This window comes from Sorex araneus, chromosome 6, assembly GCF_027595985.1.
Source record: "Sorex araneus isolate mSorAra2 chromosome 6, mSorAra2.pri, whole genome shotgun sequence".
In the NCBI taxonomy this organism is placed as follows: domain Eukaryota; kingdom Metazoa; phylum Chordata; class Mammalia; order Eulipotyphla; family Soricidae; genus Sorex; species Sorex araneus.
Genome location: NC_073307.1, coordinates 81,136,284 through 81,151,102, shown reverse-complemented (window position 1 = coordinate 81,151,102; position 14,819 = coordinate 81,136,284). Strand labels below are relative to the sequence as shown.

General features: G+C 41.6%; 1 protein-coding gene across 9 annotated transcripts in view; it reads right to left on the bottom strand.

Annotated features, from left to right (window-relative positions):
* Positions 1-14,819, bottom strand: part of ERC1 (ELKS/RAB6-interacting/CAST family member 1) — a 518,184-nt gene that overhangs the window by 55,198 nt on the left and 448,167 nt on the right. The window lies entirely within an intron of this gene.

Sequence of the window (14,819 nt, the reverse complement as noted above, 5' to 3'; positions counted from 1 at the left end):
AGATCAATTCTAACATGATCATACTTTTCATTTTGCTAGTAATACAGCCGACTCATTTAACGTTTTATCATAAGGATTTTTCCTGGGAAATATAGTCTAAATGGTTGTATTGTAAATATACCACACTTCTTGGATTTCAATATGATTTCCATGAAATAAGTGGTAGGGGAGAGCCCAAGTAAAACAATCTTTAGCTTAAAAAGGAGATCAGAATTCAGAGTTTAAGACCAGAGAAGCTGGAGGACTAGACACAGCAGAGAAAGCTAACCAATTTAGTACTATATATGCATTGTAGCACTGTCGTCCCGTTGTTCATTGATTGTTTGAGCGGGCACCAGTAACATCTATATTGTGAGACTTGTTGTTACTGTTTTTGGCATATCGGATACGCCACGGGCAGCTTGCCAGGCTCTGCTGTGCAGGCGGGATACTCTTGGTAGCTTGCTGGGCTCTCCGAGAGAAACGGAGGACTCGAACCCAGGTCGGCTGCATGCGAGGCAAACACCCTACCTGCTGTGCTAGCGCTCCAGTCCCAATGCTAAATATATATATGTATATATATGTGTATATATGTATATATATCAATTTAATTATACACATGCAATTCTAGAATGATAAAGGTTAAACACGAGGTGCTGCTGTGTGCAACACTGGGGCTCTTTAAGAGACCCCTAATTGCATGCTCAAGGTGCCAGTTTTATGCCGACATTTTCTAGCACACAGGTAGAGCAAAGCTGCTCATTATAAAACCTGTATCAGTCTAGGAGAGGACTTAAAGATCTGGACAGTAGAGAAATTGGATACTTTTTCCATAAACTAATCCAACCTCTCCAAAAGAATTATTATTTTTTTCTTTTTTGGGTCATACCCGGCGATGCACAGGGGTTACTCCTGGCTCATGCACTCAGGAATTACTCCTGGTGGTGCTCAGAGGACCATATGGGACACTGGGAATCAAATCCAGGTCAGCCGCATGCAAGGCAAATGCCCTACCCACTGTGCTATCGCTCCAGCCCCAAGAAATGTATTTTATTTGCCCTGCAAAAGCCTACTCACTGTAGGAAGTTCAGAAAGAATGCCAAAGCACAGTATTCCTCTAAAGGCCGGTACACTTCACAGTTCAGTAACTGAACTGCTTATTCCTGGGTCCTATTATCGCCATCCTCAGGCCTCCAAATAATGCAGCCCAATTCAGCCTACATTTTATTTTAGCCTGACTATCTCTTTCACAGACATCAGTCTGGAGGAAAAAAATCACTTTTGAGTGTTGTCTTGGGCTTGTCCAACTTATCGTCATTCTGTGTATATGGATGTACATTATTTCTCCTTCTCCCCCATCATCTCATACAACCTCTCTCTCTCTGTCTCTGTCGCTGCATGTGTGCATTATATCTGGGCTGCAAAGCTAAAAGAACTGATGTCTTAGGTAATTAAGGAAAACTAGCACCACAAGTAATACCTCTGAGAAAGTGCACAGTATGATATTTATGGAAGTTAAAAGAGAGGGCAAGGGCTGGTTCTCAGGTTCATTGGACCCTGGGAGACCGAGTTTCTGCACTGCTGGTGGAGACCCCACCTGACCCTTGTTGTAGAAGCTGCAGATCTAAACTGCAGAAGAAAAGTGGACTTAGAGAACAGAGCTCCCGTGTCCTTTACTCGGATGGAAGAAACAGTTTGGTACTGGAATAGCACCTTCGGTTGTATTTTCTTCCACTTTTCAGTCTTTAACATTTTGGTAAGTACAACAATCAAGTAAAACCAGGACAGAGCAGGGCGAGTGGGACCCCGCCCCCCATCCCAAGGGACCCAGCTCTGGCAGCTGAAAATCTCCAGACTCAACCACTGCCATGCTCACACCATTCTCCATACTCCGGTGAGCCTCACCCAAGAGTGAACCTATTCCTGGACCGTGCCACTTCATACCACACATACAATGCCCTACCCCGATTCCAAGAGTACCACACCACATTTGATGGGCTTCAAAGTAGGAGGCAATCACTCTTAGAGGGAATTTTTTTTTTACATACATTTACACACACACACACAGATGCACACAAGACTCAACCTTTAACAACATATTCGTAATTTCTTACAGAAGGGCTTTATGGCCCCTGGGTGAAATATAACAATTTTCACACTCTTTTCTCTAAGTATACTTTTTTGTAGCATTTTCAGCGGTTTTCCATAACAAACAATCAAAATATATTATTCTGGTTCTGCTTTGGGGCAGGGATTGGGGTTTGGGATGGAAACATCTGAAATATGATGGTGGGAGGGTATAATGGTGGTGGGATTGGTGTTTGAATATTAAATGTAATAAAATATTGTGAACTACTTTATAAGGTAAAAAAAACAAAAAAAAAGGGCAAACTTCTTTCTTTTGAGGCTGAGGGTTGGGCCACATTCAGTGGTATTCATGGATCGCTACTGACGGTGCCCCCATATGTAGTATCTGGGATTGAACCCGGGTCTGCTGCCTGCAGGGAAAGAGCCTTACCCCTGTGCTAATTTACTTCTTCAGCCTCAGGGTCAAATTCTTTATAGTAAACTGGAATTAGGGGCTGGAACGATAGCACAGCGGGTAGGGCATTTGCCTTAAATGCGGCTGATCCGAGTTCGATTCCCAGCATCCCATATGGTCCCCTGAGCACCGCCAGGAATAATTCTTGAGAGCAGAGCCAGGAGTGACCCCTGTGCATCGCTGGGTGTGACCCAAAAAGAAAAACAAAACAAAACAAAGAATACTTAACTCAATATTGTGTGACAAGGACTAGAACTATGGCCTTTTAAGGTTTTGTTAAATTTCAAATAGACTCAAATGTACTTCATATTGAAATGCTAACCAACTAAAAAGAAAAGAAAAGAAAACCACGATAGTATTTTTCATGGTGGTGCCTGTGTTTCTTATACTTGATCTTAGCCAAAAGGCCGAGAAGCAATGGTGCCTGTTTCTTAAATAAAGCTAAATGGAAAACATAAAAAACTGATAGAACTGAGAATAATTTTTTCAAGATAAAAAACACTTTCTATGCTTAGGTGTCTGTGTCTTCATCCCCAAGGAGAACTGCCCCCCCCCCCCACACACACACACTTACTTACTGGAAAAATAAATCACTTTGGCCTCTCTGGAACACATTAACCATGTCAATCATGTGGGAAAGGCCCTTATCTTTCCTCTCTTTATTCCTATCTAACTGGGCAGCCACTTAGAAAAGATACCACGGTTCCCACAAGGTAGAACTGCACTGCCTAATCTCAAGAGAGAGAAGGGACACTGCCAAGGAGAAAGAGGATGCCTTGCGGGAGTTGTACGTTATGTCTTTTGTTCCATACACAACTTTGGTATGGGGAAAGAAGGCCTACCACAAATCATTAGAAATGTGGTTAGGCCACATTAGTTCATCAGATTCACAGCTAAGTAGAACTATAGCTATACATCTTTTTATTTATTTTTGTCACTGGGGAAAAGTTTTTAAAAAATGACTGTCACGATAACCTCTAGCTGTCTAAAATATAATGCCAAGTTGCTAAGACAAATAAACCAGCAATTTGTTAAGGAAAATAATTAAAACTATAAAAAGGAATAGTCTTGGGTGATATAGAGAGCTTGGTTTTGCTGCATAAAAATTGATTTGCTGGCCCTGAGACTACAGCAGGTAGTGTTTGCCTTGGCATAGCCCAGAACTAAGTTTGATCCCCAGCATCCAATGTGCTCCCCCGAGCATCGCAAGGACGAGTAATTCCTGAGCTCAGAGACAGGAGCAACCTCTGTTGCCAGATGTGACCCAACAACTAAAAAAAAAAAAAAAACCAACAACAGCCAAAAAACCAAAACCCAAAACCACCCCCCCCCAAAAAAAAACCCACCCCAAAATCAAAAAGCCAAACCCAATTTGCTTTCACGTGAAATTCTTACGTGAGTTCAGAGGCAAACATGGCATGGTTTGGAGGACAGGGACCTGAGTGCTTACTTCAATCTCTTTCTACTCTCCTAAGGTTAGGTGGCAAAAGGTCTTCTGCAATATGGAGAAGTTGCTCCTGAATTGCTTGATAATGATAACTGAAGATTCCAGAGCATCCCATTTCTGCAACTCATTAATCTATGTGTTGAGAGATAATAAACTTATGTTGGAATACATTTTCTTAGGTCAGTTGATTGATCGTCCTTTCTTGCTTTCTCTCTCATTTTGGCTTTCGGGGCAACACCTGGCAATGATCAGGGGTTACTCCTGGCTCTGTACTCAGGAATTACTCCTGGTGGTGCACGAGGGACCGTACGGGATGCTGGGGATTGAACAGCAGTGAAAGAGAGTCTCATTTCCCCCACATCCACACCAGTACTGGTTGTTCTTTTTCTTTTTGATGTGCTCCAGTGTGAGCACTCTGGTGTGAGATGACATCCCATTGTTGTTTTGATTAGCGATGTAAAGCAAATTTTGCATGTGCCTTTTGGCCATTTTTATTTCCTTTTTGAGGAAGCTTCTGTTCATTTCTTCTCCCCATTTTTTTGATGGGGCTGGAGGTTTTTTCCTTGTACAATTCTACTAATGGCTTGTATATCCTGGATATTACCCCTTTATCTGATGGGTATTGGGTAAATATTCTTTCCCATCCATGGGTTCTCTCTGTATTTTGGTCACTGTTTCTTTTGAGGTGTAGAGCTTCTTAGTTTAATGTAGTCCCATTCGTTTAACGTAGTCCCATTTGTTTATGTTTGTTTCCACTTGCTTGGTCAGTGGTGTTTCATCCTTAAAGATGCCTTTAGCTTCAATGTCATGCCTATATTTTCCTCCATGTGGAAAACTGACTTTTAAAAAGCTAACATTTCTTCATCTCTTCTTGTATTCTTGGCAAACTATTTTAATATTTCTATGGTTCTTCTGAGGCTAGCTCACTCCTGAACTGGCCACAAAAGTTTTTTTTTTCTTCCTCCTTTTCATCTGCTGAAACTATTCAGAGGGTAGTTCAACCACCCACATATTAAATGCATAAATGTGAGTGGAAGTTTTCATTTCTCAATGGGCTACTTACACTACTTTCCCCCTTACATAGGAATGTTTAAAAAAAAAATCCCAGAACAACCTACGAATTAACTTCCCAGAGATACGATTCTCTTAATGACATTCTTTTCCAAAGGACACATCAGAAGACTAAAGCTTAAAAAAAAAAAGGAAGCAAGGGAATAAATCATCAATTTAAAGTTAGCCTTTAAAGTCTTTTCCCTGCTAAGTTTATTTTCTCAGTCAATAATGTACTTCAGGGACTGGAGAGATAACTCCATGAGCTGAAAGCTAACTGCATGCTTTGCAGGCAGGAGCCTGGGATTCAACCCCATCACATGATTTCCTTGAGCATTGGCAGGAGTGACCCCAGAGCACAGAGACGGGCATAGCCACAGAGCACCACTGGGTGTGGCTTACCCATCACAAACTAAATAATGAGCATCAGGAAGATGAAGAACAGTGTACAGTCTCTTCTTAAGGCTGTAGCATGGCATTATAATTTTCCTTGTATCAACTGTGATAGTTCTATGAAGAAATAAATCTCCCAATAATTTTGCTCTAACACTTAATAACAGTGCTTATCAAGACACAAAGACTAAAATTTTAAAATGACATACATTCACTTAATAAACTTTTAGTCAATGTCCTGTGTGCTTGTGAATTCTTTTGGTGAGAATATTTTAAGATGCATCATTATCAGGCTGGAGTGATAGTAGAATGAGTAGGGTGTTTGCCTTGCCCACGGCTAACCTGGGTCGATCCCTGGTACCCCATATGATGCCCTGAGCCTACCAGGAGTGCAGAGCCAGGAGTAAGCCCTGACCATCACTGGATGTGGCACAAACAAACAAATAAAAAATAAAAAAGGTGCATACTTATCATACTTACAATACTGTAAGATCCTACTCTACATAAGAGACACAAAATAATGTATTATTTAAGTATTATAATGTATACGTTCATGATCTGTCTTTGTTCCAAGTTTAATTTTTAAGCAAACCCTAAACTTAGGCAAACCCTAAACTGCTAAATAAACCCCTTTACCTTGATTTAGGGTTGACAGTCTTCATGTAAGTCTTCATATACAAGTTTTTTTTTTTTAAATCCTTAATAGTCTTTGAACTCTAAACTCCTAATTACCTTTTCAGTTGAGCCACAAACAGAATGATAACTAATGAATTCCCTAAATGTTTGGGGATTTTGATCATTACTCTTCTTTAATCCTAACAGGGATTAAAAAACCCCCATGAAAACAGTCCTTTAAAAACCATATGATCATATCAATAGATGCAGAGAAAGCATTTGACAAGATCTAGCACCCATTTATGATGAAAACTCTCAGCAAAATGAGCATTGAAGGAACTTTCCTCAATATAGTCAAAGCCATCTATCAAAAGCCCATGGCAAGTAGCATTCTCAATGAGGAAAAACTAAAAGCCTTCCCTCTAAGATCAGGCACAAGACAAGGTTGCCTGCTTTCGCCACTCCTATTCAATATAGTACTGGAAGTCCTGGCCATAGCAGTTAGACAAGAAAAAGATATCAAGGGCATACAGATGGGAAAAGAAGAGGCCAAGTTATCACTATTTGAGATGATATGATACTGTACTTAGAAAACCTTAAAGACTCTACAGAAAAGCTCCTAGAAACAATAGGTTGATATAGTAAAGTGGCAAGCTACAAAATCAACACCCAAAAGCCCATGGCTTTCTTGTATACGAATAATGAAAGAGAAGAAAGAGACATTAAAAAAAAAATCCCCGTTCACAACAGTACCTCAGAAAATCAAGTACCTTGGAATCAGCTTAACCAAAGAGGCAAAGGACCTATACAAGGAAAATTACAAAATACTTCAAGAAATAAAAGAGGACACTAGGAAATGGAGACACATTCCCTGCTCATGGACAGGGAGAATTAACATTATCAAAATGGCAATACTGCCCAAAGCACTATACAAATTTAATGCGGTCCCTATGGGATACCCATGATAGTTTTCAAAGAAATAGGCAAGACACTCCTGAAATTCATATGGAAAAAAAAACCACCTCCCACAAATAGCTAAAGCAATCATTGGGAAAAAGATGGGTGGCATCACCTTCCCCAACTTCAAACTCTACTACAAAGCAGTAATAATTAAAACAGCATGGTATTGGGCTAGAAACAGACGTGTAGACCAATGGGACAGAGTTGAATATCCTGTAACAGACCTTCAAATACACGGCCACTTAATCTTTGACAAAGGAGCAAGAAATGTGAAGTGGAATAAGGAAAGCCTCTTCAACAAGTGGTGCTGGGAAAACTGGATGGCTACCTGCAAAAAAATGAACTCTGACCTCTGTCTAATGTCAGGCACAAAAGTCAGATCAAAATAGATCAAAGACCTCAATATCAGACATGAATCTATAAGGTACATGTAGAGGAAAATATAGGTAGAACTCTCCATGACATTGAAGCTAAAAGCATCTTTAAGGATGAAACAGCACTGACCATGCAAGTGGAAGCAAACATAAACAAATGGGACTACATCAAACTAAGAAGCTTCTGCACCTCAAAAGAAACAGTGAGCAAAATACAGAAAGAGCCCACAGAATGGGAAAGAATATTTACCCAATACCCATCTGATAAGGGATTAATACCCAGGATATACAAGACACTAGTAGAATTGTGTAAGAAAAAAACCTCTAACCCCATCAAAAAATGGGGAGAAGAAATGAACAGAAGTTTTCTCAAAAAAGAAATACAAATGGCCAAAAGACACATGAAAAAATGCTCTACATCGCTAGTCATCAGGGTTGTAAATCAAAACAACAATAAGGGGGCTGGAGCAACAGCACAACGGGTAGGGTGTTTGCCTTGCATGCGGCCGACCCGGGTTCGATTCCCAGCATCCCCTATGATCCCCTGAGCATCGACCAGGAGTAATTCCTGAGTGCAGAGCCAGGAGTAACCCCGTGCATTGCTGGGTGTGGCCCACAAAGAAGAAAAACAACAACAACAACAACAACAACAACAACAACAACAAGATATCATCTCACATCACAGAGGCTGGCACACATTCCAAAGAACAAAAGCAACCAGTGCTGGTGTGGATGTGCGGGAAAAGGGACGCTTTTTCACTGTTGGTGGGAATGCCGACTGGTCCAGCCTTTCTGGAAAACAATATGGACAGTCCCTCAAAAACTAGAAATTGACCTCCCATATGACCCCGCAATACCACTTCTGGGAATATATCCTGAGGATGCAAAAAAATCACAGTAGAAATGACATCTGTACCTATATGTTTATTGCAGCACTGTTCACAATAGTCAAAATCTGTAAACAACCCAAGTGCCCTAGAATAGATGACTAGTTAAAGAAACTTTGGTACATGGACACAATGGAATACTATGCAGCTGTTAGGAGATATGATATCATGAAATTTGCTTATAAATGGATAGATTATGCTAAGTGAAATGAGTCAGAAAGAGAGGGACAGACATAGAAGACTGAGAAGATTGCACTCATTTGTGGAGTATCATCACATGAGGCTGACACCCAAGGATAGTAGATACAAGGGCCAGGGGGATTGCCCCATAGCTGTAAGCCTGCTTCATGAGCAGAGGGGAGAAGGCAGGTGGAATAGAGAAGGGATCAGTAAGAAAATGATGGCTGGAGGAATCAGTCGGGATGGGAGATGTGTGCCGAAAGTAGATAATGGACCAAACACGATGACCTCTCAGTGTCTGTGTTGGAGGCCTTAATGCCCAGAAGTAGAGAGAGAGAGAATATGGGGAATATTGTCTGCCATGGAGGCAGGGGGAGGGTGGGAAAGGGGTGGTATACCGGGGATATTGGTGGTGGGGAATGTGCACTGGTGGAGGAATGGGTGTTTGATCACTGTGTGATCGTAACCCAAACATGAAAGCTTGTAACTATCTCACAGTGACTCAATAAAATTAAAAAAAAAAAAAGAAAACAGTCCTTACTTTATACTTGAAAGAGATGCACTGGTCAAAAACATAGCTAGAAGCTTGTTCCCCATAATATATATATATATATATATATATATATATATATATATATATGTATATACCTCAGAATAGTTAACAAGGTACCCATATATAATTTCCATTAAAATTATTGTAAACACTTAGATTCTAGAAAATTTTATTAATTTTAGACTTTGTGTTTAGCTAGAGGGGTACAGATATTGAAAAAAATTATTAACCACAGAGCTCCCTTTTTCCACTAAGTTTCTAAAACTTCAGGAAAAACAAAATGATATGGTAAAGTTAAAGACAAGAATTACCAAAGCTCTAAGTCCTAAATCTCACTTTCATCATTATTTTTCATGTACATCCATTTGACTTCTCAAAAGAATTTTACAGGGTGAACTGTTTAAAGATATACTGAAGGAGGGGCCAAGATAGGTGTAAGGGAAGAGACCATCAAGAGTGAACCAAATAGAGGAAACCACGGAGTTCCTGCAAGAAAGTACACTAGACTACCCGGAATGATATCTGGGATATCTGCTCTGAAACAATGAGCTGTGGCTGATCAGAAAGCTCAACGTGACTCCAGGGAGGAAAGAGGGGTGGCACCAAGACTGCCAAAGCCAAAAAAATGCTCGCCAGACACAGAACTTTGCCTTTATAGACCTGAGCCGGAAGCAAAAATCTAAAGAAGTTAGGGCCTTCGGCAGAGGGCAGAGAGCTCTGAGGCCTTCCAGAGCACTGTGTTCAAAGTGCAGCAAGGAGCAGCAGTGGGCTGCGTGACATCTGCCTTCACCAGGTCCAACCCACATGAGTCACCTGCTTGGAGATCCGCTCGTGGGATGAAGGCCGAGAGTCAAAAGAGAGACTTTCAGCAGGAAAGTCTGGCAACGGTTCTCCTTTGCTTGCTACGTTCATGCACAATCCTTGTTTGGACATTGGTTTGGAGCCCAAGCCTGGTCAGCTTGAGCTTGGTAAGGCCAAACAAGTTTGGCAGGCCACCAGGCACTGGGAAATGCAAATATTCTAACTCATCCCAGGGAAACTTGGTGTATTAAGTGTTACTGGGGGTTCCTCACCCTGAACTCTCAGTTGCTGCCTAAGCTTGATGAGCATCAAGCACGCATGTCAGGCAGCAGGAACTGTGGACCCTGGGCTGTAACACTGAATCAGCTATTCTTAGGGATGCAAGTGATGCCTGTGCAAATTCCCAGCAGCACTGTTGTTGCAACAAGCCATGCGTAATCACAAATCCTCGAGGGCATCCAGGCTTCCAACAATATTAAAGCTTTGAGGCTAGGCAACGACTAGATTTAGCAAGCCTGGGTATCAACTGTCACTCAGGCCAGCTCAAACTCGGATGACCACCCCTAACCCTCATATAGCACCAACCAAAAATGAAGGAATGGAAGAATTTGGCTACACTGATGGACAGAGACAAAAACCCAGGAAAGTCTTTAAACATACTAGAACTTTTTTTCTGAGGAAGACTTCTAAGCAACAATCCAACAAACAGCTCAGGAAATGAAGAAATCAGTGAAAGAGATGACCAATAATCTTGGAAAAAGTACGAAAGAATGAAAAAGTTCCAAACAGAAATGAATGAACTAAAGAGTACAGAATCTGAGCTAAAACCCAATTATGTATCTTGAGGGTGTAACAAAATAAGTCAGAATTTGAATCAGGGACCTCAAAAACAAGGTAGAGAGGATGCAGAAAAAAGAGGACAGGGGAAAAATTGAAAAATAAAGACATCAGAAGAGATTTCAAAAATAGAACAGGATTAAGTGGAATAACATTTCACCACAGAGGTTCCAGGGATGAAATTTGAGAGAAAGGGGAAGAATTGATGGTGAAAGATATAATAGCTGAGAACTTTCCCAGTCTGACGATGGAGATATATACTCTGACCCAGGAAATCCAGAGTTCCAAACAAGACACACACAAACAAAAGAACACCAAGACACACTGTCACCAAAATGGCAGGAACCAAAAAGAGAAACATGTCTTAATGGAGCAAAAGGAAAGCAAAGGCAAAGAAAAACAAACCCTTCAGAGTGACAAGGGAATGTCTCAAATGAAATACGGTAAGAAAGGATTGGTATGATGGAGCCAAAACACTGGATGAGAAGAACCACCAACTAAGACTCCTCTATCCTGACACATTGCCACTCAGATTTGAAAACATCATAAAGACCTTTCCAGAAGGACAACAATGAAAGGTATTCCTGACCTCTAAACTGGCTCTGCAAAAATTGAAAAAATGTTCTTTGATTAAAAGTCAAGGGAACTCTAGTCAGATACATAAACAAGCACTCTAGCACTGTCGTCCCGTTGTTCATTGATTTGCTGGAGCGGGCACCAGTAATGTCTCCATTGTGAGACTTGTTGTTACTGTTTTTGGCATATTGAATACGCCATGGGTAGCTTGCCAGGCTCTGCCATGTGGGCAGGATACTCTGAGTAGCTTGCCAGGCTCTCCGAGAGGGACGGAGGAATCAAACCCGGGTCAGCCGCATGCAAGGCATAAGCCCTACATAAACACACAAAAACAAAATATGGGGAAGAGGAAAATAACAAAGAGGACTACAGAATGAACTCAACTTACTTTAAATGTCTCAAGATAGAAACTTAGAATTATAGTTTCAGGTGTAAATTACCTGGTAACTTAAGGGCAAAAAGAATTAGAAGAAACTAACAAGATTGGCAAACAGATGCAGGTCACTACATAAAAAGCTGGTATCAAAATGCAAGAGAAAGCCCATGAAAAAAGCCAAACGTGTCACCCTAGCCTATCTTATGTAGTAGAGTAATGTTACTTAAATCTCAGGGACGTGCAGGGCGTGGTGTTGGGCAGTGAAATCTGTACCAATTATTCATCTGCTGATGAAGGATGTGAAAACAGTAGATTTTTCAAGTACTTGCAGTGAGACTTTCAACAAGAAGGCAGATCATAGGTATAGATGAAGATAGCATAGATGAATGGCTATAAAATGGAGTGAAAGCCACTATGAGGCAGAGAAGTTATTACAACTTGGCCAATGAAGGGCATATACAGTATGCACCCTGAAGGACGGCAGGATGAAAGACAACAAGGTTACTGGGGTCAAAAGAGTACAGGGGGTAAGGAGCATATGATTCAGACAGCTGACCTCGGTTAGATTCCCCAGCATCACACGGTGCTCTGAGCATGTTCCCAGTGCCCGAGTAACTGCCAAGCTCACAGGGCCACAGCAGCACCAGCGCCCCAGGTCCTCTCACAGAGATATTGGCCTGGTGGATGGAGACCCATCGCCAAGGGTATCCAGACACTGTACCAGCAAAACCAGCAAACATCATCACCACCACCACCAAACAAACAAGTAAGGTTACTAGGATCAAGAAAGCCACGTACCCTGCTGGATTCAGAAATTCTAAGAGCAAGGATGTATTCCCGACATCTTCTTCACTTTCATCCCTCCACCCTCTGCCTTACTTTTAAGAGTTAATAAAAATGTGAAAGCAGGTAAAGGAACAAACGTAATAACGTCTCAGTATCTGTGTTGCAGACCACAGTGCCCAGAAATGGGGGTGAGGGGGAAGACACACACACACACACACACACACACACACACACACACACAGAGGGAGCGAGCCCGCGCCTGTGAGGCATGGTGGTGGAAGGGAAACTGGGGTCAATGGTGGTGGGAAATGGACACTGGTGAACAGGTGGGTGTTGGAGCACTGTATGACTGAAACCTATTCGCCTAACCATGAATAGCTTTGTAGTTTTGTTACTGTGTATCTCACAGTGACTCAAAAAAAAAAAGAGTTAATAAAAATGAGAAAGACCATCTTTAATTCAGTTCTTGGCTTGGGGTGTGCCTTTCCAGAATCACTTATTATGTCTTACTGACAAATATATTTGTCTTAGTGACTATTATGTCTTAGTGACAAATATATTATGTCTTAGTGACAAATTATTATGCACATACATAATATACACACACTTATGTGAGAAATAATGGTAGGGGAGGAGTCTAGGCAGGGGGGGAAAAACAAGGCGAAAGAGCCAGGAGAGGTCCCCGCTCTGTGAGCAGACAGGGCCAGAGATGCTGAGAGCGAGGAAGGCAGTCCTGGGCAGACAGCTGGGCACAAGCAAAATGGTGCCTTTCAATCCCTGCGGGCCTGGCCGCGCAGCTACTCACATGCCAAAATGGAAAACTTGTGTCTTACTGAGATCCTCTGAGGCTGGGCCTCAAGTACCCAGAGATAATTGTTCCTTGCAGTCAAGTAGAACACCACTTCCTGGCATTATCACATGCTTGCTAGACTGAGGATCTGAGGAAGGAGCAACATGCCTGCTGCAGTAAATACGGTAACAACCTGACCACAACATTTCATTTTCTTTCCTTAATGCAATGCAGCCACTACACTGGGATGGAGAGGAAAGCACAGTGGAGCTGCCCAGGGTGACCAGAAGGAGCCCCCTAACCGTGACAGCAGCTCCTAAAGTAAGGAAAAACACAAAAGAGGCTGAGAATCCAGGGGACACTCATTAGCTGCTTTTCAACCTGCAAGTACACGTGGGAGAAAAGAGTTGATCATGATTAGCCAGTCAGGGTGAGAGTTAGCTGTGGGAGAGGCTCCGGAGCACATCACCTCTGAGGAGAGGAGAAGATTACTAGCTCTTTCAAGGCAGGTTAAAGGTGTGTATGCTTACACAGAAGAAGCGGAGGGAGAGAGATCATTTCCCAATCGTCACATTATTATTTCAGCTCTGGCATCACATACAACAGACTGTGCATATATTTATAAGCCTACTGCCTAATGCTTGCAGATAAGTCTGTGACCCCTGAAAATCTCCTTCTGGGTCTCAGGTCTTTGTTACACATAGGTACTTATTAAACAGTGCTTAGGAAGAACTTGTTCTGGGCCGAAGAGACAGTACAGCATGTAAGGTATTTGCCTTGCATGTAGCTGACCTGGGTTCGATCCCTGGCACTCCCATTTGGTCCCCTGCACACAGCCGGAAGTGATCCTTAGTGCCAAGCCAAGATTGAGCCCTGTGCACCACCAAGTGTGGCCCCAAATCCAGAAATAAGAAAAAAACTTTAAAAAAAAAACCCCAAAACTAGGCCTACAAGAGTGCAGGTCAGAGGGAATTAGTTTCTTTATGGTCTGGAATGCAAAGGGAAAATATAAACAGATCTGTAGCTGCATATAAAGATCAGAATTGAGTAGCTGTGCTATTTAGAGAAAGACAACCCACATATAGGAATCTGATCTCTTAATGTTGAAGTCGGAAATTGTTCAGGAAACAAACTGTGACAGGTTGGAAACATTTATGCTCTGGCATCTTTAAGAATATACATGTATATGCTTGCAGTGGCCAGAGGGTGTTAGGGCAAGATGGAAGAAAAGATCTGAGCTAAATGGCCCTTAGCCAACATTTTCAGCTTAGTCCAGCTTAGTTTCTCTGAAAATAGCGTGCCCCAAGAACTCTGGAGAAGGATAATGGAGAAGATGAGAATGCTTCTGCAACAAGAGTATTTCAAACCTGAAATAATAATATCCCTCTACGGATAAGGACGAGAGGCTCAAAGGATGTCTCCTTAACAACTTCCTCTTGTTACCATAAATTGAAATACAGTTCGGTTGTGAGAGACATCTAACTTCAGAAAGTCATAGGCATATATGCCCCTAAACTTAGCAGCTTTGCTTTGTATCTATATTTTTATTTACCCACTATTATTCTCTTTCCTTCTCCTTAGTCCTCCTGACTTACCCACACAAAAAATCTTTATTGTTATTATTATTACTTTTATTGAAATTATTTATAACTGGAGGTATTTATAGCTGAGTT